This window comes from Mixophyes fleayi, chromosome 6, assembly GCF_038048845.1.
Source record: "Mixophyes fleayi isolate aMixFle1 chromosome 6, aMixFle1.hap1, whole genome shotgun sequence".
NCBI classification, from domain to species: Eukaryota; Metazoa; Chordata; class Amphibia; order Anura; family Limnodynastidae; genus Mixophyes; species Mixophyes fleayi.
Genome location: NC_134407.1, coordinates 86,315,836 through 86,322,108, shown reverse-complemented (window position 1 = coordinate 86,322,108; position 6,273 = coordinate 86,315,836). Strand labels below are relative to the sequence as shown.

General features: G+C 37.6%; 1 long non-coding RNA gene across 1 annotated transcript; it reads right to left on the bottom strand.

Annotated features, from left to right (window-relative positions):
- Positions 1-3,741: 3,741 nt before the first annotated feature.
- LOC142160325 (uncharacterized) lies at positions 3,742-5,396 on the bottom strand. Its single transcript, XR_012693155.1, has 3 exons — positions 5,193-5,396; positions 4,682-4,759; positions 3,742-3,922 (listed from the first exon to the last, which is right to left on the bottom strand). It is a non-coding gene; the product is annotated as an uncharacterized LOC142160325 (long non-coding RNA).
- Between the last annotated feature and the right edge of the window lie 877 nt (positions 5,397-6,273).

Below are 6,273 nucleotides of genomic sequence, written 5' to 3'. Positions count from 1 at the left end.
TTTGGGGAACCAGGAGAATGGGACTGAGGTAAAGAAGGAGGAAAAAATACTAGGTGGGTAGGATAAAGTCATTTTCTAGAGGGGAGCTGTAGTTCGGGCAGGTGGATTGAGTAAATTGAGAGGATAAAGAGTTGGAGGGAGGAAAGAATTGAGGAAGGGAAGCAGCAGAAGCAGGAGGGTACAAGGTGGGATGGGGTATAAAGGGGTTTAATTGGGTAGAAGGGTTGGAAGCAGGGGAGATATCTGAGCTGGGCACAGGGGAGGAAGCGGAAGAAAGAGGGGGTCACCTGGGAAAATAGCAGGAGGGCTGGTCAAATGCCAGTGGCTTATGTGCATGGGAGAGGCTGCACACAGATGGCTGGGCCATGCAGGATGTGGGAAACAGGTTTGGGTGTCAGAGAAAGGGCAGCGTGTTCTCCCTGCCATGGAAATTCTGGTGGACAGAGGACAGAGAGCAGAAGTGTAAATGACATGGGAATGGCGTGTCCCACTGGAAATAGCCACTTCAGTACCCATGCAGATTGCACGGAAGCAAGCGCAACTGGGGAGAAAGGCATTGCGCGTGATTCCGGATACAGATCTGGGATATTGAGAGGGGCTGAAGCTGACTGAGCAGGGTATAACACTGTGAGGGAAAGGCTGAAAGAAAGACAAATGACAGGCAAGAGAAAAAAATGGGGAGGGGGGCTGAAAACAAGTAACAGGTCAAAAAAATAAAGAAAAACAAAATGAGGGGAGAATTGGTAGGATTAGAAAAGAGGGGGATGAAGAGAAAAGATAGTGGCAAGCAAGGAAGAGATGGGGGTACAGGGCACACAAGAGCACTACAGTTACAGGATAAAGAACCAGGAGGAAAGAAAATAGGGAACAGTAAATGACAGGAGAAAAAGAAAAAACAGGTAGAAACTATAGTGATACAATTAAGAAACTGATTCTTACCAGACAGTTGCACAGTCTGAAATCCAAAAGGAAGAGAGTTATACAGGAAGCAGGAAGTTGTATATGTAAGTGATGGGAGGAGCTCCCCAGAGGAGGAACTTGGCTAAAGAACTAAAATTGTTAGGCCCTGAACTGGGCTGATTCAAATTGCACAACCTTTGGGTTTATGTTGATCAGTCCTATTTGGGCTTCATTTATTTTTATCTTTGATTTGTAAGGTACCAGAGTGCTCCACAGCGCTCCACAGTGCCGTACAGTAGGGAAAACATGACATGCATTAAACCGGGACATACCAAGTAGAAATATAATTCACAAAATACACTGTAGTGTTAAACAACAAGTTATAAAATCCCATTTAAGAAAACAATGACATATACAGAGAGAGAACCATACCCAGTATTTATTTATTATACTTGTACTTACCACAGCAATAATAAAATTACTTGTTGCTCCAATTTAACATTATTTTATTTTTATGTCATTGACAGCTGAGAGATACTCAGCTTTGACAATGAAAACTTTACAGAGCAAAGGGTTACTTTTCACTCTGAGAGTCCGTTCTGCTTCATTGAGCATGCGGGGTATCTAGTGCGTACTTGCCAACTTTTCCTCATTGGCTTCAGGGAGATCCCAGGGGAGGTGGGCGTGCGGGGGTGGGGCTTGACGAATCGCATAATTTTGGCCCCGCCCCTGAATGATTGTCACCATTTTGGCCAATAAAAGCAGGCTAAGATGACACAATATTTGCGTCATTAAGCCCCCCCCCCACCATTTATCTACTGGGAGGCGAGAACAGGGAGATTGCCCTGCTCTCCTGGGAGCCCGGGAGGTCTCCCAGAAATGCGTGAGTCTCCCAGACATTCTGGGAGAGTAGGCAACTATGTGTTAAAGAAAAGCAGCTAATGAATCTGTAGATACTGAAGTGTCTTTGACAGGTAAGACAACATGACTTCAGTAATGGAGACAGAAATGTAAGTCTTTGATTAAATCTTGGTCTCCATAAAAATGGCCACCTCCATAGCCATCAATACATGGACATAGGACACAATTTGTGAACTGTGTCATCATGCCACAGATGGCGAAGCCAACCACGTCTTGTACTGGCTCAGCATCAGGGAGAATGCCAGACTCTTCAGGGAGTGAGGGAGATCACCCCTATTTCAGGGAGTCTCCCTGACATTCAGGGAGAGTTGGCAAGTATGATCTAGTGCATACATGAAATTGGAAAATCGGTGTAAAGAAACTGTCTTTTAAAGAAATATAAATGTAGCTATAAATGACATATAGGGTCATGGATGTTAGACATCTGGGTACCTGGGACCGACTACCAAAATAGGTGTATCAGAATGTATGTAGTCTTATCACAGCTTAATTTTAAAGACACACAACAATTCAAATCAGGAATTAAGAATTAAAGCTAAAATCTTCATTACATGCATTTAGGACATTTCTTAGATGTTTCTGATGTTTCTGATCAACAGATCACAACTAAAGGTTTTATACATTATACTTTCTTTTGCAGAATTGCAAACATCAACAGTAATACAATAAAAGATAATTTTTATTTGATAGTATCACATGTAGCTATCGTACATCTTACACAAATAACTTGTAGTTTTCCTGCTTAGTAACATTTCATAGACCATCTGTTTCATCTGTTCTGTGGTTAGTCCTACCCTAGTCTTTTGGCATCTGAAATACTTCCTGTTTCACTCTGCCCTTAAACTAGCCCAAAATACTGTGTTAAGCATATTTCATTTGACACTTTTAAAATTACAATATCATCATTAATCAATATAACATAAATGTCTGAATTATGGTTCATATTTGGACTCTATCTGGTATAATGGTAAAGTCTTTTCCGTGTAGAGCCGGCAATTCATAAGGCCACTGTAGCTATCAAATAAATACCATTGCTATCACCCACAATTACCCCTTACATGAATAGCACAGTGTAACAGGGACGTATAGAACAATTGCAATTGGGATTCCCCCCCCCCCCCTTTTATAAATTGGCCACCAAAAGAGCTTCAGTAAATTAATATTGTCATGAAACAGAGTGAAATTGTCACTTCATTGTTCATCTTACTTAAAATTTAACACTTTAGGACCACACTTTTCATTACTTTCAAGTATGTATTATTGCATGTGCACCTAAAAATACAATTCCTTATTAAAGTACACCTGCAGGGAGAAAAATGCTCTGTTGCCATCTGCTAAACAAGAAATGCTTCCCTAAATGGCCATTATCCAGTTAAATAATCTCATAAAGCAGACTATATTTTTTGTGCGTGTATGCAGGAATTATGCATCTGAATTCAGCATGAAACGCCCAGAATCACAAATATACTCTCTCCAGAAGTAGAGGAAATTATTGCAGCCCAAAAGATGATATAATTTTTAAATGCAATATCTATGCAAGTTTCATAAATTCGGGAATTATGTCAGCAAAAAAATAATTTGCAAATGGCATAAGAACTATGAAAGACACACATCTTGCACTTTCATAACTAACCATTAGGGCTAAAATTGTCAAGCTGGGGGTTTGAAAAAGTGGAGATGTTGCCTATGACAACCAATCGGATTCTAGTTATCATTTATTTATTACAGTCTACAAAATGACAGCTAAAATCTGATTGGCTGCTATAGCAACATTTCCACTTTTTCAAACTCGCAGTTTGATAAAGTTACCCCCTAGTGTCTTAGTGTAAAGTGTATATTGCGGATCCCATTCATGCATAAATAACAAATAAAACCAGTGAAACAGAAATGATGATGATAGAGTTTTATTGTGTAGCAGTATCTGTGAGCAAGCTGTAAAGAGAGGCAGAATTTAGGAGCAATATATTGAAGAAGATAAATTGGGGCAAATTTTCAGGCAATTGAAAATGAAAGCTGTAGGGTCAAATATGATGTCTTCATTTATCACAGCAAAAATTCCCTTGGCTCTGGCAAGGATCAGGACAACAGGGCTTGCATGGATCTGTGTGGATAAAGATTATTAAATGACAGGATCAACTTTTAGATAAGATCAGATATAAACTGCAGATTTTTGTGTTTAATTTTGATGTGACAATCATGACTCAGTATAGCTTGTTAGACAATACACAGTTTGTAAATAGTATGAAACCTGTTTAGATTGATTACTTCTTGACTCTTGGTTTGTGCATTTGCAGCCAACAAAATAGCTTCATATACCGTGTGAATGTTTTAATGTCAAGGTTAATGAAACGTCAGTGGGGTTTAGCATTTTTCATTTCCAAAGAAACATCCAAACTATATGAACAATCTGTTTAATCAGAATTTAAATTTAATTTAATTGTGGGTGAATTCAAGTATCTTTATCATAGCTATCCAAATAGGTTAAGTAAGGTTCCCCTATTGTATCCCCTTAATTAACACACACCTGAATATATACTGTTAAATGTAATAAAAACCATTGTGTGTTCTGTGCAGTTGATTATAAGGAAGTGAACAATATATAGTAGCATATTTTTAAAAGTAGTTGACAATGGAACTCACTGGCAATATCATCCATCCTTATAGTCTACAACAGAATCGGCTTGGCCAATCCTGAAAATTAGTTTAATAACTAATCCTTATCACAGTAGAGTGATAATATCACTCTTATTCAATTACAATTTTGAAAAGTTCCAGTTTCCAATTACATGTATAAAATGTTACTTGACATCACAGTATTAAAGTTTCATATGCATCAATTGAATTTTTGTGCACCCTTTACCTTGCTGGTGATGATGCTGGTTATGGCCATGGTGATGACCATGATGATGGTGGTGGCCATGGTGTTGGGGTTTACACGCTGAAATAAATAGAATCAAATATATTTTCTGCTTTACTATCAGTTACTTTCCCCAAATATTTGCAATATGGTTATTTTTGAATAAAGTTTTTTTGAAAACTGTTGCAATTTGACATAATACATTGCAAAACCTGTTAACTTAAATAAGGATTATTGTATACAGTACTATTAGCAGTTATGGAGTAAAAATTGGTGTAAAATTTGTTTACTACACAAATTTTTTTATTATATAGAAGGGAGACTGTAGCATTGGCGAAAGGAAAATTATTCCTGTAGTATAGATTAACAGCTTAACTTCCTGTTTCTCCTAAAAATAGATATTCTTCATTCTTTAAAAATAAATTACTTTATTCACTATTAGGAAAATTACTATAAAGCCAAGTGTAGGTAGATTATATTAAGAAGTATATACAGAGTTTAACAAGAAACTTACGGTCCTGGCATGGATCTACGCAGACAGATGGCTTTTGGCATGGGTCTTTGCAAGGATCCTGACATTGGGTTTTCTGACTGCAATGTCCACCCTTGACTCCAGACATGACTGCTTTCTGGTTCAGCTGTGTCCTTGACTTGAGAATTCAGAGGTGTAGATAGGTTTGTGATGAAGTTTGAATAGCTTGAGACTGCTCCTTTTATATCTGCACATAGTGGAATGGAAATTGGGACACATTCTTCCAATGAATAGTCACAACAAACTTTACAATGTGTATAAACTTTTAACTACATAGATGCTAATTCCTTTTGGTTTATTATATATAAATGGCAATTTCCCAATCAACACTTCATGTTATTTGCTGCAATAAAATTCATGGTTTAAGCTTATGAAACATTTTGCATTATTAATGTGTGTGCCCTTAAATGGGGATTAAATCCAGGGCAGTGCAAAATTTTTTACAGATAATGTAACACATATGTGACTTATTAAATCTGCTATGTATGATTGTTAGTAAGCACGTTACAAGGGAGTAATGTTATTGAATATTTTTACCCCTGGTGATACCCATTAAAAATTTTTTGAGTAAAATCGAGATTGTTTGGATTAACTGTTATTGCTGTAGTTAATGGTAAAATGGTTAATGGTCTTCCTCCTAGTATTATTGTTTATTTATATAAACACCTGTGTAACACCATCATGTTACACATCGCTTTACAGAGAATATTTTAGAGAAGGGAGCAATAAAAAAAATAATTTATAAATAAGAAAACTATCTCAACTACTTACTAAATACTACTTGTATGGCTGCTCCTCACCAGCTCACCAGCTCTTAACCCCACTTATTCTAGAAGGAGTAGAAGAATTTCAACCACTTGAGGTGTCTGCTTTGAATAAGGTCAGTAGTACTTGGTATGTACCCAGGTGTCTCTCTGTAAAGTGCTTAGCGTACTTACTAGATCCGAGACTATCAGGAATTATCCATTACTTTATTTAATATTCAATATGCACCACAAGTTAACAATATGAAGATAGCACATGCTCAAAAGAGCAGAGCAGGGCCCTCGGCAGGATGGACTGC